The sequence below is a fragment of the Canis lupus genome, chromosome 6 (assembly GCF_011100685.1).
Source record: "Canis lupus familiaris isolate Mischka breed German Shepherd chromosome 6, alternate assembly UU_Cfam_GSD_1.0, whole genome shotgun sequence".
Taxonomy (NCBI): domain Eukaryota; kingdom Metazoa; phylum Chordata; class Mammalia; order Carnivora; family Canidae; genus Canis; species Canis lupus.
In genome coordinates, this window is record NC_049227.1 from 16,713,066 (window position 1) to 16,738,447 (window position 25,382).

Sequence of the window (25,382 nt, forward strand, 5' to 3'; positions counted from 1 at the left end):
GCCTGAGAGCCACTGTCTGAAAACTAGTGCTCTATGTATCACTACCACCACCCTGAGTTTTAGTTTTGTAGGCAGAAGGCTGAATTTGTTCCCTTTTAACTTCATTTTAGCAGAAAGCAGAAGTATTAAAGATTTTAAAGCAGTTGTCATAAATATCCTCAATGGAGACAAATAACCATGCTTGCAAAAAATGAAAAAGTAGGAAATCTTGGCAGAAAAATCTGAACAATTGAAAAAAATTTAGGATTCAACGATACAATATCAGAAATAACAAAGTCTATACATGATCTTGACAGCTACACAGAGATGACAGAGAAGATAATGAACTTGAACAGAGCAGCAGAAATGGTCTAATGTGAAAACAGAAGGAGAAATGTGGGTACATAACAGTCTCAGGCACTCTTAAGAAGATCAAACTCTAATATATGTGCAGTTGGCTTCAAAAGAGGAAAGGACAGGGAAGATGGTAAACAAGAATATTTGAATAAATAGTGGCTGGAATCACCCAGGTGATGGAAGACAGATATTTGCAAATATAAGGTAACTAGTATCAAGCAGAATAAAGACATAGAGATGCATCAGAATCAAACAGATGCTTACCAATGCAAAAAAGCAAATATTGAAAGGAACAATAGGAAATGTGGCACTGTACATAGAGGGGCTAATGATTCGATCAACAGCCAACTTCTTATCAGACTCTATGGAGATCAGAGGACAATGAGATACTAGAGTTAAAGTGTAGAAAATAAAAAACAACAATAACAAAAACCTTTAAATGTAGAACCCTGTATCTCCTATGTCCTTATGTCCCCCACATCTCCTTTTATCCCCTATGTCCCCCTGTATCCCCTATGTCCCCTATATCTCCTATGTACTCCTATGTTCCCTATATCCCCCTATATCCCTTATAGCTCCTATGTCCTTTATGTCCTCCTATGCCCCCTATGTCCCCTGTATCCACCATGTTCCTCTATGACCGCCATATCCTTTATGTCCCTTATGTTTCCCTATATCCCTTATATTCCCATATATCTCCTTTATATACAGCAAACTTACCGTTTAAGAATGTTGAAATACAGCTGTTCTAGATTTTAGAAAGCTTAGAGAAATAATTACAGAAAAACTCTATAACAAACAATGCTAAAGGAAGCTCTTTGAGATAAAGGACATTATACCAGAAAAAGGAAATGTAGATCCTCAGAATGGAATAAGTAGCCTCAAAAATGGTAAGTATATAGGTATATATAAAAGGCTACTCGTTCTATTTTTCTTGCTCCTCCTAACTTCTGTGTAATACGCATAACTTAAAGTCAAAGCTATAATACCATTGGGGGTGCGGAGGGATGAACAGGTGAAGAACAGGATCTTTAGGGCACTAGAAATACTGTGTGGCACTACAATCATGGGTACATGTTGTACATGTGTCCAAATTCACAGAATGCAACACCAAGAGTGAAAACATTGTAAACTATGAACTTTGGGTGATAATGATGGACCAGTGTAGGTTCCTCAATATAACAAGTGCACCTCTCCAGTGGGGGGTGCTAATAAGAGAGGAGGCTGTGCATGTGGGAGGGTAGGGGGCATATGAGAAATTTCAGTACCTTAGTCTCCATTTTGCTGTGAACCCAAAACTGCTCTAGAAAAATTAAATCTTTAAATAAAACTGTACTGTTTTTTTCTGAGCTTTATAAGATGTGTAGATGTAGCACATGCATACACCTACTATACTACAGCATGAAGGATGGCAGGTGCAGTCCAATACAGCTGTAATATTTTAACATTGTACTTGAAGTAGTGAAATGTTAAATGTAAGTGGAATATGAAAAGTTAAAGATGGATAAGAAAATGGTATGACATACAGAAAACACATCTGAAGACATTCTACATCCATTCATAATTTTTAAAAAGTCCAGCAAAGTAGAACTTCTTTAAAATGATATAGGCATCTACAAAAACCTAGTTTTAACATCAATAGCAAAAGGCTGGGCAGCCCGGCTGGCTCAGCAGTTTAGCGCCGCCTTCAGCCCAGCGCCGCCTTCAGCCCAGGGCGAGATCCTAGAGACCTGGGATGGAGTCCCACGTCGGGCTCCCTGCGTGGAGCCTGCTTCTCCCTCTGCCTGTGTCTCTGCCTCTCTCTCTCTCATAAATAAATAAAATCTTTAAAAAAAAATAGCAGAAGGCTGAATGCCTTCCTTGTGAATCAGGACCAAGGCAAAGATGTACATTCTTGTGTTTCCTATTCAATATCATGCTAGAATTCTTAGCTAGTGTGAAATAGCAAAAGAAATAAATAAAAGTCATACAGATTGGAAAGGAAGAAACAAAACTGTCTTTTTTCACAGATGGCATGATGTCTATGTAGAAAATACTGGAAAAAAACCTCAAAGGGCTAGTAGAATTAATAAATGAGTGTAACAAGGTCATAGGATATAAAATCAACATACAGAAATCATTTGTATATCTATATACTAGCAATTAATGATTGAAATTTCTAAACTGCCACAGAAGAGTAGCAAAGATCATAACATGTTAGGAATAAATCTTATATGTACAGAATATGTATGCTGAAAACTACAAAAACTAATGGAAGAAATGGAAGAAAAATCAAGGAATTTGTCAGTCCATTTGGGCTGCTGTAACAAAAGGACTGGATGACTTATAAAGAGAAATTTATTTCCCACAGTTACTGGAAGCTGGACATCCAAGATCAAGGCACCAGCATGGTTGTGTTCTGGTAAAGGACTCTTCCTGGTTCATGGCCAGCACCTTCTCTGTGTCCTCCCATGGTGGAGGGGACCAGGGATCTCTCTGGAGCCTCTTCTATAAAGACACTGGTTGCATTCATGAGGACTCCACCCTCATGACCTCACCACCTCCCAAAAGTGTTTGTTTGATTCCATTGTTGACTTCTTGAGGAGCTTCCATACTGTTCTTCACAGTGACTGCACCCATTTGCATTCCCACCAACAGTGGACCAGAGTTCCCCTTTCTCCACATGCTCGCCAACACTTGTAATCTTTAGTTTTTTTAAAAAAATTTAAATTCAGTTTGCCAACATATTTAGTATAACACCAAGTGCTCATCTCATCATGTGCTCTCCTTAATGCCCTTCACCCAGTTACCCCATCCCCCCACCCACCTCCTCTTCTGCACCCTTTGTTTACTTCCCAGACTTGGGAGTCTTTCATGGTTTGTCTTCCTCTCTAATTTTTCCCCACTCAGTTTCATCCCCTTTTCCCTTATGGTCAATCAGAGAAAGACGATTACCATATTGTTTCACTCATATGTGGAATATAAGAAATAGTTTTTTGAACAATAACCTTTCTAATGTATATGAGGTAATATATTATTGTTGTTTTGATTTGTATTTCTCTGATGATTAGTTATTGAACATCCTTTCATCTGTCTGTTGACCATTTGTATGTCTTCTTTGGAGAATGTCTCTTTGAATCCTTTGCTTATTTTTAGTTGAGTTGTTTGTTTCTTGCTATTGAGTTGTATACAAGTTCCTTATATTTTCAGTATTTTTTTTTATTTTTTTTTATTGGTGTTCAATTTACTAACATACAGAATAACACCCAGTGCCCGTCACCCATTCACTCCCACCCCCCGCCCTCCTCCCCTTCTACCACCCCTAGTTCGTTTCCCAGAGTTAGCAGTCTTTACGTTCTGTCTCCCTTTCTGATATTTCCCACACATTTCTTCTCCCTTCCCTTATTTTCCCTTTCACTATTATTTATATTCCCCAAATGAATGAGAACATATAATGTTTGTCCTTCTCCGACTGACTTACTTCACTCAGCATAATACCCTCCAGTTCCATCCACGTTGAAGCAAATGGTGGGTATTTGTCATTTCTAATAGCTGAGTAATATTCCATTGTATACATAAACCACATCTTCTTTATCCATTCATCTTTCGTTGGACACCGAGGCTCCTTCCACAGTTTGGCTATAGTGGCCATTGCTGCTAGAAACATCGGGGTGCAGGTGTCCCGGCGTTTCATTGCATTTGTATCTTTGGGGTAAATCCCCAACAGTGCAATTGCTGGGTCGTAGGGCAGGTATATTTTTAACTGTTTGAGGAACCTCCACACAGTTTTCCAGAGTGGCTGCACCAGTTCACATTCCCACCAACAGTGTAAGAGGGTTCCCTTTTCTCCGCATCCTCTCCAACATTTGTTGTTTCCTGCCTTGTTAATTTTCCCCATTCTCACTGGTGTGAGGTGGTATCTCACTGTGGTTTTGATTTGTATTTCCCTGATGGCAAGTGATGCAGAGCATTTTCTCATATGCATGTTGGCCATGTCTATGTCTTCCTCTGTGAGATTTCTGTTCATGTCTTTTGCCCATTTCATGATTGGATTGTTTGTTTCTTTGGTGTTGAGTTTAATAAGTTCTTTATAGATCTTGGAAACTAGCCCTTTATCTGATATGTCATTTGCAAATATCTTCTCCCATTCTGTAGGTTGTCTTTGAGTTTTGTTGACTGTATCCTTTGCTGTGCAAAAGCTTCTTATCTTGATGAAGTCCCAATAGTTCATTTTTGCTTTTGTTTCTTTTGCCTTCGTGGATGTATCTTGCAAGAAGTTACTATGGCCGAGTTCAAAAAGGGTGTTGCCTGTGTTCTTCTCTAGGATTTTGATGGAATCTTGTCTCACATTTAGATCTTTCATCCATTTTGAGTTTATCTTGGTGTATGGTGAAAGAGAGTGGTCTAGTTTCATTCTTCTGCATGTGGATGTCCAATTTTCCCAGCACCATTTATTGAAGAGACTGTCTTTCTTCCAATGGATAGTCTTTCCTCCTTTATCGAATATTAGTTGCCCATAAAGTTCAGGGTCCACTTCTGGATTCTCTATTCTGTTCCACTGATCTATGTGTCTGTTTTTGTGCCAGTACCACACTGTCTTGATGACCACAGCTTTGTAGTACAACCTGAAATCTGGCATTGTGATGCCCCCAGATATGGTTTTCTTTTTTAAAATTCCCCTGGCTATTCGGGGTCTTTTCTGATTCCACACAAATCTTAAAATAATTTGTTCTAACTCTCTGAAGAAAGTCCATGGTATTTTGATAGGGATTGCATTAAACGTGTATATTGCCCTGGGTAACATTGACATTTTCACAATATTAATTCTGCCAATCCATGAGCATGGAATATTTTTCCATCTCTTTGTGTCTTCCTCAATTTCTTTCAGAAGTGTTCTATAGTTTTGAGGGTATAGATCCTTTACATCTTTGGTGAGGTTTATTCCTAGGTATCTTATGCTTTTGGGTGCAATTGTAAATGGGATTGACTCCTTAATTTCTCTTTCTTCAGTCTCATTGTTAGTGTATAGAAATGCCACTGACTTCTGGGCATTGATTTTGTATCCTGCCACGCTACCGAATTGCTGTATGAGTTCTAGCAATCTTGGGGTGGAGACTTTTGGGTTTTCTATGTAGAGTATCATGTCATCGGCGAAGAGGGAGAGTTTGACTTCTTCTTTGCCAATTTGAATGCCTTTAATGTCTTTTTGTTGTCTGATTGCTGAGGCTAGGACTTCCAGTACTATGTTGAATAGCAGTGGTGAGAGTGGACATCCCTGTCTTGTTCCTGATCTTAGGGGAAAGGCTCCCAGTGCTTCCCCATTGAGAATGATATTTGCTGTGGGCTTTTCATAGATGGCTTTTAAGATGTCGAGGAATGTTCCCTCTATCCCTACACTCTGAAGAGTTTTGATCAGGAATGGATGCTGTATTTTGTCAAATGCTTTCTCTGCATCCAATGAGAGGATCATATGGTTCTTGGTTTTTCTCTTGCTGATATGATGAATCACATTGATTGTTTTACGGGTGTTGAACCAGCCTTGTGTCCCAGGGATAAATCCTACTTGGTCATGGTGAATAATTTTCTTAATGTACTGTTGGATCCTATTGGCCAGTATCTTGTTGAGAATTTTTGCATCCATGTTCATCAGGGATATTGGTCTGTAATTCTCCTTTTTGGCGGGGTCTTTGTCTGGCTTTGGAATTAAGGTGATGCTGGCTTCATAGAACGAATTTGGAAGTACTCCATCTCTTTCTATCTTTCCAAACAGCTTTAGGAGAATAGGTATGATTTCTTCTTTAAACGTTTGATAAAATTCTCCTGGGAAGCCATCTGGCCCTGGACTCTTGTGTCTTGGGAGGTTTTTTATGACTGCTTCAATTTCCTCCCTGGTTATTGGCCTGTTCAGGTTTTCTATTTCTTCCTGTTCCAGTTTTGGTAGTTTGTGGCTTTCCAGGAATGCGTCCATTTCTTCTAGATTGCCTAATTTATTGGCGTATAGCTGTTCATTATGTTTTTAAAATCGTTTGTATTTCCTTGGTGTTGGTAGTGATCTCTCCTTTCTCATTCATGATTTTATTAATTTGAGTCTTCTCTCTCTTCTTTTTAATAAGGCTGGCTAATGGTTTATCTATCTTATTAATTCTTTCAAAGAACCAACTCCTGGTTCTGTTGATCTGTTCCACAGTTCTTCTGGTCTCGATTTCGTTGAGTTCTGCTCGAATCTTTATTAACTCCCTTCTTCTCTTGGGTGTAGGATCTATTTGCTGTTTTTTCTCTAGCTCCTTTATGTGTAAGGTTAGCTTTTGTATTTGAGTTCTTTCCAGTTTTTGAATGGATGCTTGTATTGCGATGTATTTCCCCCTTAGGACTGCTTTTGCTGCATCCCAAAGATTTTGAACGGTTGTATCTTCATTCTCATTAGTTTCCATGAATCTTTTTAATTCTTCCTTAATTTCCTGGTTGACCCTTTCATCTTTTAGCAGGATGGTCCTTAACCTCCATGTGTTTGAGGTCCTTCCAAACTTCTTGTTGTGATTTAGTTCTAATTTCAAGGCATTATGGTCCGAGAATATGCAGGGGACAATCCCAATCTTTTGGTATCGGTTCAGACCCGATTTGTGACCCAATATGTGGTCTATTCTGGAGAAAGTTCCATGTGCGCTTGAGAAGAATGTGTATTCAGTTGAGTTTGGATGTAAAGTTCTGTAGATATCTGTGAAATCCATCTGGTCCAGTGTATCATTTAAAGCTCTCGTTTCTTTGGAGATGTTTTGCTTAGAAGACCTATCGAGTATAGAAAGAGCTAGATTGAAGTCACCAAGTATAAGTGTATTATTATCTAAGTATTTCTTCACTTTGGTTAATAATTGATTTATATATTTGGCAGCTCCCACATTCGGAGCATATATATTGAGGATTGTTAAGTCCTCTTGTTGAATAGATCCTTTAAGTATGAGATAGTGTCCCTCTTCATCTCTCACTACAGTCTTTGGGGTAAATTTTAGTTTATCTGATATAAGGATGGCTACCCCTGCTTTCTTTTGAGGACCATTCGAATGGTAAATGGTTCTCCAACCTTTTATTTTCAGGCTGTAGGTGTCCTTCTGTCTAAAATGAGTCTCTTGTAGACAGCAAATAGATGGATCCTGCTTTTTTATCCAGTCTGAAACCCTGCGCCTTTTGATGGGGTCATTAAGCCCGTTCACATTCAGAGTTACTATTGAGAGATATGAGTTTAGTGTCATCATGATATCTATTCAGTCTTTGTTTTTGTGGACTGTTCCACTGAACTTCTTCTTAAAGGGGAATTTTAAGAGGCCCCCTTAAAATTTCTTGCAGAGCTGGTTTGGAGGTCACATATTCTTTTAGTTGCTGCCTGTCTTGGAAGCTCTTTATCTCTCCTTCCATTTTGAATGAGAGCCTTGCTGGATAAAGTATTCTTGGTTGCATGTTCTTCTCATTTAGGACCCTGAATATATCCTGCCAGCCCTTTCTGGCCTGCCAGGTCTCTGTGGAGAGGTCTGCTGTTACCCTAATACTCCTCCCCATAAAAGTTAGGGATTTCTTGTCTCTTGCTGCTTTAAGGATCTTCTCTTTATCTTTGGAATTTGCAAGCTTCACAATTAAATGTCGAGGTGTTGAACGGTTTTTATTGATTTTAGGGGGGGATCTCTCTATTTCCTGGATCTGAATGCCTGTTTCCCTTCCCAGATTAGGAAAGTTTTCAGCTAGAATTTGTTCAAATACATATTCTGGCCCTCTGTCCCTTTCGGCGCCCTCGGGAACCCCAATTAAACGTAGGTTTTTCTTCCTCAGGCTGTCGTTTATTTCCCTTAATCTATCTTCATGGTCTTTTAATTGTTTGTCTCTTTTTTCCTCAGTTTCCCTCTTTGCTATCAACTTGTCTTCTATGTCACTCACTTGTTCTTCCACCTCGTTAACCCTCGTCGTTAGGACTTCTAGTTTGGATTGCATCTCATTCAATTGATTTTTAATTTCTGCCTGATTAGCTCTAAATTCTGCAGTCATGAAGTCTCTTGAGTCCTTTATACTTTTTTCTAGAGCCACCAGTAGCTGTATAATAGTGCTTCTGAATTGGCTTTCTGACATTGAATTGTAATCCAGATTTTGTAACTCTGTGGGAGAGAGGACTGTTTCTGATTCTTTCTTTTGAGGTGATGTTTTCCTTCTAGTCATTTTGCTCAGTGCAGAGTGGCCAAAAGCAAGTTGTATTGGGAAAAAGAGAAAAAGAGAGGAGAGAAAGAAGGAAAGAAAAGAGAAAGAGAAAAAAAAAGGGAAGAAAAAGAAAAAAAAAACGAAAAAAAAAAGAAGAAAAAGAGAAAGAAAAAGAAAGGAGAAAAAAAGGGGGTGGGGGAAGGAAACAAATCAAAAAGCAAAACAAAACAAAAACAAAAACAAACAAACAAAAAAAGAACCACCGGGGAGTATCTTCTGATTCTGTGTTCTTTAAGTCCCTTGGCTTCTCCTGGAAGTTGTCCGTCTAGCTGGTCTTCTGGGGGAGGGGCCTGTTGTGCTGATTTTCAGGTGTTAGCAGTTGGGGGAGCTGCTGTGCCCCTGCCTGGTGCAGGGCTCAGTGGGGGTTGTTTACCCCCTGAGGCCGCAGGAGGAACAGCCCCAGTGGCGGGGCAGCTCTGGAAACCTGGATTCAGCTCCGGCAGGAACTCCGTCTGCAGGGCCTGGAGGCTCCGGGGCGGGGCCGCTGATCTGCTCAGCTGGGGCAGGAGCGTTCTTGCTGTCCTGGGCCCTCCCGGCCTCTGCCTGTCCCGGGGGAGGCGGGATCCTGGGCTGTGTCCCGGCGCCCTGTGCTCCGGAGCCTGCGCTGGTGGATTCGCGCTCCCGGGCCGCGCAGCCCCTTCCGCGGAGCTGCCGCCCAAGCCCCTCCGAGCTGCTCCTGGAACCGCGCAGGCCCCTCTGCACGGAGCCTCTTCCTCTGCCCAAGCCCGGCCGAGCTGCTCCCGGGGCCGCGCAGCCCCCTCCGCGGAGCCGCCGCCCGAGCCCCCCCGAGCTGCTCCGGGTCCCGCCGGGTCCCGCCGTGCGCGCTGCAGCCCTTAGGGAGCTCGGCGCACTCTCCTGGGCGCGCAGTTGCTGTTACTGTCCCAGGGAGCCCGAGGGCATCCCCGCCCTCCCGGGTCCTGCTCCACCTCCCTGGAGCCTCTTTCCGCCCGGGAAGGTCGGTGCAGCTCCTGCGTCTCCGGGACGGGGCTCTCCTGTCCTGGGGACACTCGCCCCGGCCTCAGCCCGGCTCCTCGCGGGGCCCCTCCCCCTCGGAGGCCTTTGTTCCTTTATTTCTTTTTCCCCGTCTTCCTACCTTGATAGAAGCGCGAGCTCTTCTCACTGTTGCATTCCAGCTGGTCTCTCTTTAAATCTCAGGCCGAATTCATAGATTTTCAGGATAATTTGAAGGTTTTCTAGGTAGTTTGGTGGAGACAGGTGATTTGGGGACCCTACTCTTCCGCCATCTTGCTCCTCCCCTCCTATTTTTACATAGGGAGTGAGTTAATGGTCCAATTTCATTCTTTTGTGTGTGGAAAACCAGTTTTCCCAACACTACTTGTTGAAGAGATTTTTCTTTCCCTATTCTGTGTTCTTGGGACCTTTGTCAAAGGACAATTTACCATAAGTGTGAGGAGGTATTTCTGAGCTCTCTACTCTGCCCATTAGTCTATATGTCTGTTTTTATGCCAGTGCCATGCTGTTTTGATTACTGTAGCTTTATAGTACATTTAAAATTGGGTAGTATGAACCTCCCATGTTAATTCTTTTTGCTCAAGATTGCTAAACAACCTGTGCTGGTAGCTCCTATCCTGCCATCTTGATTATTATTTATTTTAAGTATTAGCGGACCAAGGTGCTCGATTAAAAGGCAGAGATTGTTAGGATGGATACAAAAAACAGGATGTAGGATGAAAACATGACAGAGAGGGGTTTTCCTCGTTAGAATGTTAAAACTCTCTCAGTAATAGACCATTTTGTAGCAGCCTGTGTTTTCCCACTCTCCTAATAATATTACTGAATTTGAATAATTTTAAGGGGGAAATACTTTGTCTCATAAAAATGCCGAGCAGAGGACCCATTTTAAAAGATATTATCAAGGTAACTCCAGGGCTTATTGTGAACGAGGACCAAGTGCCCATGCCCCAGATACTAGCTGAGGTCTTCCTGCCAGGAACATGGCCCTTGGAGGGAGGGGCGGCAGCCACCACACAGAATCTGAGGTCGGCCAATTGCAGGCAGCTGCCTGGAGATACAGGGACAAGCAAAAACTGTTCACCTAGACTGGGCCAAACCTGGGGCAAGGCCCCAGGAGCTGGGGTATGCCAGCGGTACACTGTAGACCAACACACCTCACTATGAGTTCTGGTGGGAAATCACGAGGGTAAAAGGAGGTACTGAGCAGGAAAGCATAACCCACAGAGCTGCTGCTCCTGCCCTAGCCACAAGCTTGGGAATAAGTTTCCAACAAGCCCATTCTCTTCTTGGCTGGGTTTCCTCACCTCTAGAGAAATGAGCTGGATGCATGCACATCAATGTAGGAACTGCCTACGTGAGAGAGGTACACATTTTTCTTCCTCTTCCACAGAACATCTGTAAGACCCCAGTGCCACAGGTCACCTCTGCCCAACTTCCCTTTAGGAAGAGCTTCAGGTGCACACCCAGTATCTTAGGGTCCTTCACTGATACAATTTTAATGGGCTCCTAGCATTTGCTGAGGGAAAATGGGAGGGACGGTAGTTGGTTACAGTGGCAGATGGCGCCATACCAGGGAAGGCTGGGCACATTCGCTTTCGTTTAGCTCCTCCACATTCATTAGTGGGGCAGTGAATGTGATTTGTTCTTCCCAATCATGGTGCAAAATGTATAATTTCTCCCAAAGAAATCTGATTTTAATGAGAGGCTAGATCACAGGAGAGAGTCATTATTTAGATAGTATGCACGTGTCAGGTTAATTTTAAATCAAGTTTTAGGTCTATCTGTCTTAATTATTTCATTAACTGCTTTTGACTGGTAATTTCAATAATTGTATTAGCATAACACTTGGCAGTGTAATTACTTTTTGGATTCTGTTCCTTGTGATGCTGGAGTCAGCTCCTGGGCTCTCTCTCTGTGCTGTATTAAGTGTATGTATGTTAAGTGTGCGTGTGTCTGTGTGCATGCAGGCACATTGAGGATTTTTCCTGATTATTAATGAATTCATTTTCATGAGGCTTATTGATATCAGAGAGCCCTGCATTTATTTTAAAAATTTTTTAAAGAGAATTCTAATTTTTTAGTATCTTTAGATTTAGAGAAAATGATGACAATCACTTCTCATGTACTTCACATCCAGGCTCCTCTATTATTAATATCTTACTTTAGAATGGCCCGTTTTTCATAATTAGTTAACCAGTATTGATATACTATTATTAACTGAAGTCCACACTTCATTCAGATTTTTCCTTGCTTTTTCCTTAATGTCCTTTTTCTATCCCAAGATCTATCCAAACTACCACCTTCCAGTTAGTCATCATATCTCCTTAGAGGTCTCTTGGCTGTGACAGATTCTCAGACTTCCCACTTTTTGGTAATCGTCACAGTTTAAAGGAAGATGGTCAGGTATTTTGACTGTACCTCAGTCAGAATTTGTCTGATGTTCTTCTTAGGATTATGCTGGGTGTGGATTTTTGGGAGGCAGACCACAGAAGTGAAGCAGCATTCTCACTGCGCCCTATCAGGCAGGGTCTTTGCTATCAACATGACTCATCACTCTGGACATGACCTTGGCCACTTGACTGAGGTCATGTCTGTCTGAGTTCTCCACTGTGAAGCTATTCATTCCCCCCTTTTATACTGTACTTTTTGGGAGGCAGTCATTATGCAATGCCTTTATTTTTACACAGCTTTATTGAGACAGACCACACAATTCATCCATTTCCCATTTAAAGTGCACAGTTTAGTGCACTCACAGATATGTGCAACAATCACCACAGTTTTAGAACATTTTCTTCACCTCAACATTTTCTTCACCTTCAAACCTTTTAGCTACTCCCTGCCCCCAGCAAGCCCCTCCTCCAAACCCTAGGCAACCACTAATCTACATTTTGTGTCTATGGATTTGCCTGTTCTGGATATTTCATCTACATGTAAACATGTCATACATGGTCTTCTACGATTGGCCTCTTCCACTGAGCATGGTGTTTTAGGGTCTGTCCATGCTGTAGCAGATCCCAGCCTTTCACATCTCTTGCCTTTCCTTCTTTCTTTCTGTAAGTACTGAATTCCTTTTAATGGCCAAGGAATATTCTATTATATGGCTGTACCATATTTTGCTTATCCATTCATCAGTTGATAGATACTGAGTTGCCTTTATTTCTCTGCTTCATGGACAGTGCTACTATAAACATCTGTATGCAGGTTGTTATTCAAATATGTGCTTTCACTGTTCTTGTGCATGTACTGAGGAGCAGAAGAGCTGGGTCATATGGTGGCACTGTGTGAACACTGAGCAGCCACAGCGGCCACACTGTTCTACTCTCCCACCAGCCACATAGGAGGCCTCCAACATCACCACCCTTGCCAACATCAACTATGACCTGTTCTGAGAGTAGCCATCTCACTTCAGAGTGAGTGAAGACGTATCTCAGCCTAGTTTTGATTTGCATTTCCCTAATAACTAAAAAGGTCCAGGATCTTTTCATGTGCTTATTGGCCAGTAGTGCATCTTCTTTCCAGAAATGCCTATTCAAATCCTTTGCTTTTTTGTTACTGAGTTGTGTCTCTTATGCAGTCTAGATACAAGTTCCTTACCAGGTATTTGATTTGCTAATATTTTCTCCTTTTCTGTGGGTTGTCTTTCTGTTTTATTGATGGTATGGCTTGCATCATGAAAGATTTTAATTCTGATGTGGTGTGATTTTTTTCTATTTTTTTCTTTTGTGATTGTGCTTTTGGTGTCAGATCTAAGAACTCACTGCCTGACTTAAGGCTGTGAAGATTTTCTTTACATTTTCTTCTGAGTGGTTTCTGTCCTTGGCTACCAAGACAGTGTGCTGCTTTGATTGCATTTTGGGTGTAGATTCAACCGTGCATTCCTAGGGTAATCTTGCTGGGTCCTTGTATTCAGCCCTTCTTGTCTGTTGCTAGATTTGGTTTGCTAGTATTTGGGGGAGGGTTTCTGCATCTAAGTGCTTACGAGGTTTGGTTTGTAGTTTTCTTGTAAAGTCTATCATTTCAAAGTATCATCTAATTTCCTTCATGATTTCTTCTTTGATCCATTTGGCTAAATAGGAGTATGTTATTTGATTTTCACATTTTTGTGAATTTTCAGATTTCCTTCAGTTACTGATTTCTAATTTAATTCTCTTGTGGGTGTACAATCTACTTTGTATGATTGTGATCCCTTTTGATGTACTGAGACTTGTTTTGTTGCCTAACATATGGTCTGTCTTACAGAATGTTCCATGTGTGCTTGAAAAGACTGTATTCTGCTGTTGGCCAAGGGCTCTGCAGATGCACACAGCTCAAGGCGACTTACCGTGTTGTTCCAAATCCTGCATTTCCTTGTTGACCTTTGGCCCAGTTCCTCTGTCTTGCAGTGAAAGTGTGTCATTGAAGTCCACAGTGTTTGTGCCTTTTTCATCAGACTTAGAGTCCATGTCTGAGCTCCTTGATGGAAAAATACTTACTTTGCTCTCAAGCTAATGGCCTCTCTTCTCCCATCTGATACCTGACATCCACTGAGTGGAAGCTTATAATGCGTTGGGCTTCATGTTTTAGATATGCTCCTAGTATTTGTACTCTGTAAGTGAGGAAATAGACCTACAGAGGACCTGGGAAGATTGCCCCAAGACACCTGGCTGGTTCAGAACTGGATTTTCAGGCACTAGAGTCTAGAATTTGTGCTCAGCACCACATTTCTAGATGTCCTCTTGCGGTACTTAGATGGTGTCATGAACATTCCCACACCAGAATAAGGCACTCAGTCGGAATGTTGGCCTGTTCCTAAGCTGCTGTGTAAGGAATTTCAATTTCTGTGGAAAAATAAAAGGGATTTTTATTGTTTCGAATCCCGGCCTCTGCCACCTTCCCAGGTTTGGGTCTGCACATGGCCAAGATGCAGGTCACATGTCTCCACTCAGCTCACCTTCTAGACCACAGGTCCTTGGATTTCCAGGTACCTTTACAGTGTTGTACTGGCATCACCTATCTGGTCTTTCCACCATTCATGCAGATCTCTCTCTCTGAAACTCTCCATGACTCTGTTTCTCCACTGTCTGACCCCCAAACCTCAGTGAATAATTAAAAAACCTTTGTAATCTAGATCCAGTTGTCCCCACAAACCCACCAAACTGTGTCAATGATGTCTGTGGCCCACAAGACCCACTCTGTGACTTTAGAAGTGACAGCTGGCTGTTGAGTGCTTAAATGTTGGCACAATTGAAATTCTAGAGAATTAAATCCCATCTAGAGCATTAGAGATCCTCTATGCACCTTTGGTTCCCTTTTGCCTTGAAGTCCACAAAGCCCCCAGGCTGTCTTTGCCACACTCTGTTTTCACAGGGCACTGGAAGGGCCACGTGAGTGTCTGGCTCCCTAGGCCCCTGCTGGCATTCTTTAGCCACCTCCTACCCCTGCACATTAATGGACCTGCTTATAATTGACATCCAATATAAGGCTGACGACAAGACTGTGATACACTTTGCCTATCAAAAGCATCCCACTAAATGTTTACTCACAGAAGCACTAAATAATGTGCATAATTGGGCAAAAAACTCTCCCCTAGTTTGTGATGCAGAGGATGGAGGGAAGTTGGAGGGGTGTTCAACCTGTTGGGCCCTGTGCTGAACGGAGGACTTCCTGGGCCGAAGGGCCCCGTGAATGGCTGGGGTGATGCAGAATTCTTCAGCATGCTTTTGGAATACTTCAGAGTCTTGGGCAGGAGCAGTGAAGGGACATACTTCAGCCTTTTAATGGGAGCACTGTGCAGGTGGGGCTCAGGTACCTTGACTGGTCATTCTTCCTGTGCAGAAAGGAAGGTCAGGCTGGGAGTGGGATCAGACTTGCCTGAGACCACACAGCGATGGAAAGGCTCTAATTTTCCTACAGCCAAGACTCAAATCTGGGTCCTCTTGCAACCTCAGTGGATCTGGAGAAGGTTAGTATACAAGCAGGACAAAATGATGCAGAGTGATAATTGTTTGCCCCCAAATTCAGCTCCAAGTACTAAATGTCAGGCTGGGGAGGTTGATATATCCAGGCAGGTTACCTGAGCTTGAATTTAGGAGATCCCAGGAAGCAGCTTCCCACGGAGGCCTGGCTCCTTGGAAAGCAGAGAGCATCAAAGCAGCCTGGAGGACAGAGATGGGGCCATGTGTGGGAGATGGGGGCCCAGGAAGGAAGGGGCAAGGTAAGAAGCAGCTCCGACTCACTCATGCCAAGATCCTGCCCTGAGCCAGAGCCACCACCCCAACCTCCTGAGAGTGGTAAGGGCCCAGGCAAGGAGTCCCTGTGCCCCCTGCCCCAGAGAAGAGCAATCTTCCTAGAAAGGGAGGTGATGGGTGTGTAGAGTGTCATCACACTGGAGCCTCGGACACAACATTTATCATCCTCGCTTCATGTCAGAACTAGGAGAGCAGGCACATGGCACTTACTGAGTCTGGCCTGGCCCACAGCAATCCACCTCGTGAATAGAGGCCCCAGCTGGTGTATTTAATGAGAGAAGAGAGATCTGCCACAGACCGAATGATTGTGTCTCCCTAAATTCACGTTGCTGAGACCTAACCCTTGGTGTGATAGTGTTAGGAGGTGAGGCCTTTGGGGCGATTAGGTCATGAGGTAGAGCTGAGCGCTCTTAGAAGCTCCAGAAAGCGCCCTCACCCCTGCCACCACACAGGGACACATTAGGCGTCGCGCTCTGTGAGCCCCACCAGACCCCATGTCTGCAGGCTCCTTGATTTTGAATGTCCAGCCTCTGGGCTGTGGTAAATAAATATCCATTGTTTGTAAACCCCCCAGGCTGTGATGTTCTGTTACAGCAGCCTGTGTGGACCCAGATGAGTTCCCCATTAAGTTCGGGGATAACTTATTACATAGACACATGGGGTGGCCAGAGCCATCTGTTACTTGGAGGGTTTGGAATTCTAATAAGAAAAAGCACCCATCACGATGTGTCCGCTCTCCTGCCCAGGAGCACCGAGCCCACTGTCTGCCCATTGCTCAGTGAACAACAGCTCTGAGTGCGTGTTGAGGGGTGCTCAGCACTTGGTCCTGAGGCAGATAGCAATACCTCGTTTTACAGACAAGACAATTGAGGCTCAGTTGAGCTCACATCACTCAGCTGAGTAGTCACGATGAGGGCAGGCCAGCTTCCTGGTCCGGGTCATGATCATGAGTGTGTCTGTGTCACCAGCTCTCTCTATCCGGGACAGTCCTATCCTCCCTCCCACCCTAACTGACCCTGCTCAAGCCTCTCGCTCCGTGCAGCCCTCTTGATGCCTCCTGACTTTCCATCTCCCCTCCTGGTCCCTGGAGCCTGGCCCCCCAATCCAAGCAGTTGCTCCTGATTCCTGCCCCTAACTGCCCTGCAGCGTGCACCAGAGTCTGGCTTCCCTGTGGTTCCAGCAATGGTGCAGGGCTTGGAAGACAAGAGTAGAGGCAGCAGGCATGAGCCCTAGGCCAAGGTGACCCATCAGCTTCTCTGGGCTGGGAAAAGAGAAGGTGTGATGGATCACACCATTTGGGGCCCTCTGGCCTGGGGGACAGAGAGAAGCAGGATCCCATGGAGCTGATGGAAGGCGTGCCCTCTGAGGCTGGCTAGTGGCAGCCTCCTGACTCCACCTCCCTGCAGTCAGCGGGGGTGACTTGTTTGGATGCAGATGGTAGAGTGTACACCAAGCATGACACTGACCCCAATAAATGTCTACGTCTGCCCTTTTGCTGAGCTTTATGCAGTGGCTACATTGAAAACTGTGGGTACCCTTATGCCCACCTTTCTGGGGCCTCTGTAGAAAAGCCCAAGGGACTGAATGCTAAAGGACCCTTTCTCACTGGAAAGATTCCCATAGAGAAAATGAGTGGGAAAAACTAGAGAGGGTGACAAAACATGAGAGACTCCTAACTCTGGGAAATGAACAAGGGGTAGTGGAAGGGGAGGTGGGCAGGGGGTTGGGTGACTGGATGATGGGCGCTGAGGAGGGCACTTGATGGGATGATCACTGAGTGTTTTTTGTTTTGTTTTGTTTTGTTTTGTTTTAAGATTTTATTTATTTATTCATGAGAGACAGAGAGAGAGAGAGAGGCAGAGACACAGGCAAAGGGAGAAGCAGGCCCCATACAGGGAGCCTGACATGGGACTCGATCCCGGGTTTCCAGGATCATGCCTGGGCTGAAGCCGGTGCTAAACCACTGAGCCACCCGGGCTGGCCAGCACTGAGTGTTATACTATATGTTGGCAAATCGAACTCCAATAATATATATATATAAAATCTTCAGGATATAAGACTAAAATAAATAAATAAAAAGGCAATCAGATGCTATTGATAAGAAAAAAGAAAAAGGAGAGATTCCTGGTGCACTTACTGACCACCTGTGAGCGTTACCCAGGAGCTTTGGTCCCCAAACAGGAGCCCTCAGCGCATCCTGCACAAGGCAAACGTCTGCAGCCCACGGGGTCAGGTGGCCTGCACAGCCTCGCCGTGGCAGGCACGTCCCGAGAGCTGCCCGGCCCCAGCCAGCCGGCTTTGTCCTCCTGGAGCCTGGGAAGCGGCTCATCGGGATCACTGCCACCCAAGCTCTGCGGGTCTTGCCTACCAGGGGCGGTTTCAGCACCCGGTGTTCATTTCTCTACAGGCGAAGAGAATGGGAAGCCAGCGGGGAAACCGAGCTTGAGCTCCAGAACCAGGGAGAGGGGATGGGAGACCCCGACAGCAAGCCTGTCCATTCAGTCCGGATCAACCTGGAGCCCCACACGGAAGAATGGTTGCTGACCTCATCTCAGAACATGTCCAAGCCTCCCCCCTCACGTGGGTGCTGCGCATGCCTTCCAGGTTCGTTTAAAAATCACCTCTCGAGTCTCTGCCCACATCATTTGTGGGGTCTCCACCCCAGACTGGCATAGGAACATGCGTAGGGTGATGTCGCTCCCTCCTGTACATGCCCCACACCCCTGGCCTGAGGGGCAGGGCATTTCTGAGCTATGTGCCCCAGGACAGGACAGGGACCCGGGGCGGCTGGCCATCGCGGGTACAGCTGACATGCCTGGGCCCCTGGAGCCTTCCTACTGAGCTCACCTTCACCTCCACCCCTCCGCAAGTGCAACTGCCATCCTAGATGTGATGTCTTTAAAGAGGAAGCATATTTGATACCATTAAAATATGTACATAGTGGGATCCCTGGGTGGCGCAGCGGTCTGGCGCCTGCCTTTGGCCCAGGGCGCGATCCTGGAGACCCGGGATCGAATCCCACATCGGGCTCCCGGTGCATGGAGCCTGCTTCTCCCTCTGCCTGTGTCTCTGCCTCTCTCTCTCTCTCTCTCTGTGACTATCATGAATAAATAAATAAAATCTTAAAAAAAAAATATGTACATAGTATAAAAATTGGTTTTCAAATCTTGTCATTCTGCAGTAGCCTTTTTTTTTTAATTACTACATTTTGTAGTTTTAAGTTTGTGTTAAACAAAAAAAAGCACATAACAGAAAGTTTTCTCTTAGCCTTTTTAAAGTGAACAGTTCAGGGGCACAGAGCACATTCCCACTGCTGGACCACTATCGGGCTCCAGAATGTTCCATCCCCCTGACATCTTGACCCCACCTGCTCCCCCAGCCCCGGCCCCACCATCTACTCTCTGTGTCTGAGTCTGAAGATGCTGGGATCTCATATGCGTGGGGTCCCCACGTGTGTCCTGCTTCTGGCTTATGTCACTCAGCCTCATATCCCCAGGGCTCGTCTCTGTGGTGGCACATGACAAGATGTCCTTTTTAAAGGATGAATGATGTTCCATCATATGCTTATATTGCTTATCCATTCATCCATCACCAGACACTTGGGATGCCTCTTGGCCATATGAACAGTTGCTGTGAACATGGCTGTACAAATACCTCTTCAAGACCCTGCTCTCAGTGCTTTTGGGGATAGACCACAAGTAGGACTATGGCATCATGTGATAATCTACTTTTAACTTTTTGAAAAACCTCCCTACTATTTTCCATGGCCATTGCACTACTATGACACCATTGCAACATTTTACACTACCACCAACAGTGCACAGGGATCGAAATTTCTTCATGCACCTGCCTGTTTTTCTGATAATGGTCGGTCATCCTAGTGGGCACAAGGTGGTGAGGTCCTTCATTCCCTTCCTTCCTTCCTTCCCTTTTTCTTTCTTTTCCATATTTGTGTGATAATCTTTCAACTTCAAGCACAGTCTGTGCTCAGTTCAGAGACCCTAGGATATAGATGAACATCAATACTAAATTACTTAGAGGAGCTGATACTGTTGTGGCATCCATCTTCCTGGTTCTAAGAGAACTGGTCCGAAACACTGGTGTGGTGTACTCATTGGGTTTTGAAACAGACATCACTATTGCAGTTCACCATAGCAGACCACACAGCACATTTCCTCCAGTATTTCTACACTCAACTGAAACACGATTATGGATGGATGTAAACAAATGTCCACAGCATCAAAGAAAACAGAGCTCCAGTAGAGACAGAAGTTATGAGCAAACTAGAGATATCAACAGATTTCAAAAAAGAAAGATGTGTTCAGGATATGTTCGTGCAGAAAACAGATGGAGAGACCCCACACAAAATATGCTCCTTTCAAGAAGAGATGCCAGGCTGGGCTGTAAAGCACACTGTCTGGTCCATTGTGAAGAGATGAGAGCACAGCCTGTTTCACAGGCTGGTTGAGCCCAAAGAACCACAAAGCTATGGCATAGTTTGTTTTCAGATTTCCTGGATTATCCGTGAATCTGCTGACACTTGTGCCTGGGTCCACACAAGCAAACACCCAGCTGCTCTCTCTCTCTCTCTCTATATATATATATTTTTTTTTAAGATTTATTTATTTATTCACGAGAGACACACAGAGAGAGGCAGAGACACAGGCAGAGGGAGAAGCAGGTTCCTGGTAGGGAGCCCAATGCGGGACTCGATCCCTGGACTCGGCATCAGGCCCTGAGCCAAAGGCAGATGCTCAACTGCTGAGCTACCCAGGTGTCCCCCAACTAGTCTCTTGACTCGAGGCTTTGGTGCCTTCAGATTCTAAAGACAAACTAATTAGGGGTGTCCAGTTGGTTTCCTTCTCTTGGGACCACGTGTGGGACAGTCCTGCTCGGTGGCCAAAAGTGTCCCCTGCCCTGGGATCTATCAGTGAGAACCTCCTAAATGAAGTTAATTCCCCTTTTGTACAGACGAACCTCTTCAGCCTTCACCTTCTGTCCATACCGGCCAAAGATGGGTGTTCAAGATCCTCATCTGTAACAACGTGCTTGGCGCACCCATTATGGTCACAGTTCTGTGGAGCTTTATCAATAAAATTAGACTGTGCAGACAAACTACAGAAAGCTCCATCCCCCTCCCTCCAGCAGCTGAGCCAGGCAGGCGAGAGAGCCCACATGCATGACTTAATCTGACTTTGTTAGCGTCCTGCTGGCTACCAGAGCTCCCCTCTCTGCATGGCTGCTTCAAATACCAGCTTGAATTCCAAGGCTGAGGTTGGAAGTGAAAGGCGTTTGCAGTTGCGGTTCGTTAAGAAGCACTTCCAGCCTGCGTGTGCAGAGGGGCCTTCGGGGCGAGGGGTTTCAGCTGCTCTGGGGACCAGGATTCTGCTGTGGGTGCCCACACCTGTTAACTCAGACATTCCTTCTCTCCTCCTCATTCACTCTGAGGTATCGCCCAGACGTGGACACCCCCTCCCTGGGGGACCTGCTCCCAAGGCTGCCTATGTGGCCCGTGCTGTGTGTCTATGGCCGGCTGGAAAAGGCAGAGGACCCCTTCTGAGCCATAGAAGGTGGAGTCCAGGAAAGGAAGGAAAGGAAGGGATAGTGCCCTGGGCTTTCCTGCCTGAGCAACAGTGGAGGAGGCCGAGTGGGTGGACTGGGCTGTGATGCTGTCCTGGAGGGGAGAGGGTGCCTGGAAGAGAGGCAAGCAGGAGGGGGAGCCGCAGTTCTGATGGACACCCGAGCTTGCTGAGGAGCTGGGGAGAAGACAGGAAGGGCAGACACTACACCTCGCAGCAAACAGGCTGCTCATTGCCCAGGCCTGGAACCTGCTCTTGCCTCTAAAACAGAGAAGGTTCTGGACTCAGTGTGAAGCCCCCCAGAGCTTGGGAGATGGGATCTGCCTCCAAAGGGAAAAATAGCATGTCTCTGGGAGCAGATGCTCCCTGTGAGGCCCCCCGGGTCTGCCCTCTGGCTCCCCACCCTCACCCACTCCCCGGGGCACACAGATGTGGGGCCTGGCATCTCCACACTCATGGAGAAGGGGCCTAGCTGGGTCTGGAGTGGAAAATCTACCAGCAGCTCTGTCAGACAGAGACATGTATGCACACACTCGGAGGCGAGCACATGCAGACACCGGGCGCGCACACACACACACACACACATACACACGCACATCTGTGCCCACGCCAGACACCCAGGCACACATGCACAGAAACACACAGCTTTCTTCAGCTCCTACCCTGACCTTGTCAATGGAAGGAAATAGAAAAACCACCAAAATCTGGCATCCATGGCATGCAGCTGATTGTGAAAACTGCACACTCCCCCTCCCCCCCCCCCCCCCCCCCCCCCCCCCCCCCCCCCGCCGTCCCCGGAAGAAAGGGCTTCTCGTGTTTATTCTTCAGATTACAGTGTATTGAAATCAACCCAATCCCACTCCGGTTTTGTTTTGGAGAATTTCACATCGCCCAGGGTGTACGTATGGGCTGGGAGCCCTTTGTCCATCTCCAAGGGTGTTTTGGGATCCAATTGCTCTTTTTTTCCTGTGTGGTTTTCCTTCCTGCAAAAACAGAGCAATCACAGGGTGTGGGAAAGGAAGCGGGGTGCTCTCTTCGCAACACACACAGAATCTGCTCCACATGGATCCAGGACTAAAATTCAGGGTGTTCTTAAGAACTTTGCCTAGAAAGTGTCTGAATTATTTGGGACCTTGGAGTAAGAACTTCTTAAGTAAGCTCTAAAGAGCTCTACCTATAAAATAAGAGACCAATACTTTTGAATGCATTAAAAACCTGTCAATGAAAATCACCATAAAGAAACTGGGGAAGAAATTAAAGGTGAGATGCTCACACCAGGAGCCTCGGATATAAAGCCGTGGCTCTGTGTGCATCAGGTCCGGGAGCCACCAGTCACCCCTCTCGGCCTGGGCCTTGGGCAGAAAGAGAGGGCATTGCTAAAGCCCTGAGAGACCTTGGGACCCGCCTCCTCGCGGCTCCTCCCCATGTCCTCCACTGCCCTTCCCAGGACCTGATCCAGCTAGCAGGTGGGTGAGTCAGGCTGTGGCTCGAGTTGTGGGTGCCTGTGTTCCAGCTACGGGGGCAGGCGGGGGCAGGAGGAAGTGGCTCTGAGTCACAGGTCCTGTGGGGCTCGTTTTCCAGGACACTGACCTCCCTGTGGCCCCGACAGCAGGCCAGACGGAGGAGGACATGGGCTGTGGCTTCTGACTGTCCCGTGAGCAAGTAGACACACACACAGATGGACACACACGGATACATACACAGAGACACAGACAGACACACAGAGATATAGACAGAGACACATGGATACATACACAGAGATACAGAGACACGGACACTTACAGGCCGACACACGCAGAGACACATACATGCCATTCCATCGGACAGAGGCAGCAGCAGTCACTGCTCACTCGTGGCCGACAGCACCGTCCCCTGGGTGGGACCCCCCAGAACGAGGCCAGAGCTTGGCCCTGTGAGCTCAGGGGCAGCAGAAGGGAGTGGTTCTCCATGCAGCTCCAGAGCTGGTATGCCCGGCTGCCCCCTCACCAGCTCCCACGCAAACTTCTGCTCCCAAAAAGCCAGTCTGGGCTCCTGCCGGACTTGTCAGTGGCCAGTTTCCATCAGCAATGGAAGTGCTAGTCTCCAAGAAGGTGACCTCAGGGGCCTTGGCGCAGCGGACAGGGCCTCTGGGAGGCAGCACGGGCTGCCGTGGGCCTGGCTACAAGGGCCTGGGTCAGAACCCCAAGGGATGTGGGATTCTGCATCAGACACACGGAAAGTTCTCGAGTGGACAGAGGGCTCAGAAGGAGGTAACACCAGTGAGCAGACCCCTGGCCCCTGCCCACTGCTCCCGCAGGCCGTTGTGGGGTTGGTGGGGTCTGACCCTGGTCCTGAGAGCCCTCCAGGGTTTAGGTCAGCAGAGCCAGAGATTGGCCACCCTCTGATGAGCCCAACCTGCTCCCCACAGCAAAATAGAAGCACCTACTTGGTGGGGGGACATAAGCTCTGCAGCCCACTCTGTGTGTGGGTAGGTCTCATTCTCTGTATTTGAGGAAAACAAATAATTAGCAGCATTTGCCCCTTTTATCTCCCAAGACATCAAGTGCCAGCCAATCCCCCAAGGCTTTTGTAGGAAGAATCTAATTCCTCGGTCCAGGCTGATGTGGAGAGCCCAGTGGAGCCAGCGGCGCCCAGGGACTGGCCCCTCCTCAGGTCACCTCTCTGCTGCCCTGTAGCTCCGAGGGTCCATGGACAGGGTGGTGGCTTTGGCGGGACCCAGCTGACCTTCTCGGTGGCGTCCAGCCTTGCTTGCCCGAGGGAAGTGGCAGAGAGGGCCCTAGCTCAGGGCCTGGATGATCACACTTGACCCAGCCAGGCCAAGGGTCCCGATGCTTCCCCTGGTGTCCACAGCTCGTGGGGAGGAGAAGCAGCGCTGCACTGACTCACCAGGTCTCCAGTCTGAGGGCTCGGGCAGCCCAGAGGAGCCAGACCAGCCTTCCCTGCGTGGGAGGAGTCTGGAGTCTGGAGCTGCAGGCTGAGGGCGCAGCCTCCAGGCCAGGCAGCAGAGAAGCTAGAGGGGCTATCTGAGCTCGGGGCAGCAGGGACACAGGCCAGCCCCCTCCTGCCCCATCCTGCTGTGCATCCAGCACCAGGCAAGGGAGGGCTTCCGCTGAGACCCACAGCCGACCACAGCCTGGCCTTCACATGCTGAGAGCTACCGGCCACTCTCCTCAGGGACGAGGTGGGGACAAAGCAAATGAGAGAGCAGAATGAGCCAATCAGAAGGGCAGGAAGCATCAGATATGGTGTCATCTCTAGGCAAAAGGAGCAAGACACTTAGCTTGAGATTTATTTATTTATTTTTAAAGATTTTATTTATTTATTCATGAGAGAAACACAGAGAGAGAGAGAGAGAGGCAGAGACACAGGCAGAGGGAGAAGCAGGCTCCATGCAGGGAGCCCGACATAGGACTCGATCCCGGGACTCCAGGATCACGCCCTGGGCTGAAGGCGGCGCTAAACCGCTGAGCCACCTGGGCTGCCCTAGCTTGAGATTTCATCCGAGTTTCCCCTTCCTTATCCGCCAGCCACTGCTCACCGCTTTGCTCATCCTTCTATCCAAGCAGGTGGGCTGAGTACCTTGGGAAACAAGGATGCCAGTGGGAAGCGAGGACAGAGGAATAGCTTCTTGGATTTTGATGTAAAAGCTCAAGCCCTCAATAGGATAAAATCAGAGAGAAGGATCTGGGAGGGAAACATGCCTAATGAGAGCCAGGCCTCCTCTGCAGGCCCCTCTGCGGTCCGCCCTGGGCTCTCCTGGCTGGGCTGCCCTTCCTGCAGGTGGGGGTGCTGCTACCCGCCCCCCACACACACACACACTGACACATACACTGCATGCTCAGACCGGGCAGAGGGAGGACAGACCCTTCTGCCTCTGTACCTTGATGGTACTGACTGCAGCCAGCTCAGACGCATGCATGGGCCTCTCCAGCGGGCTGCTCCAGCTCCGGAGCTGGGAGACAGGCCACCCAGCAGGAGACTGCACAGTCAGGTGTGTTCAGAATGCTGGCTTGCTCTCTTCACTGTGCAGGCCTTTGCTATGTGGGCT

The 25,382-nt window shown here is 46.7% G+C and overlaps 2 long non-coding RNA genes across 5 annotated transcripts in view; one reads left to right on the forward strand and one right to left on the reverse strand.

Moving 5' to 3' along the window:
- LOC102154866 overlaps positions 1 to 18,697 on the forward strand; it is a 46,422-nt gene extending 27,725 nt beyond the window's left edge. Inside the window, exon 4 of one of the 3 annotated variants that reach the window (XR_005360711.1) lies at positions 18,163 to 18,697. This is a non-coding gene — a long non-coding RNA (uncharacterized LOC102154866). Of the gene's footprint in view, positions 1 to 296; positions 1,965 to 15,342; positions 17,446 to 18,162 lie in introns of those variants that run through there. The other 2 variants (XR_005360713.1, XR_005360712.1) reach the window with 2 other exon arrangements.
- A 3,453-nt stretch (positions 18,698 to 22,150) lies between these two features.
- On the reverse strand, positions 22,151 to 24,510 carry LOC111096245. Of its 2 annotated transcripts, none has more exons than XR_005360348.1 (2): positions 23,760 to 24,510; positions 22,151 to 22,317 (listed from the first exon to the last, which is right to left on the reverse strand). It is a non-coding gene; the product is annotated as an uncharacterized LOC111096245 (long non-coding RNA). The 2 variants fall into 2 exon arrangements; XR_005360347.1 differs by having other exon boundaries at positions 23,143 to 24,510.
- Between the last annotated feature and the right edge of the window lie 872 nt (positions 24,511 to 25,382).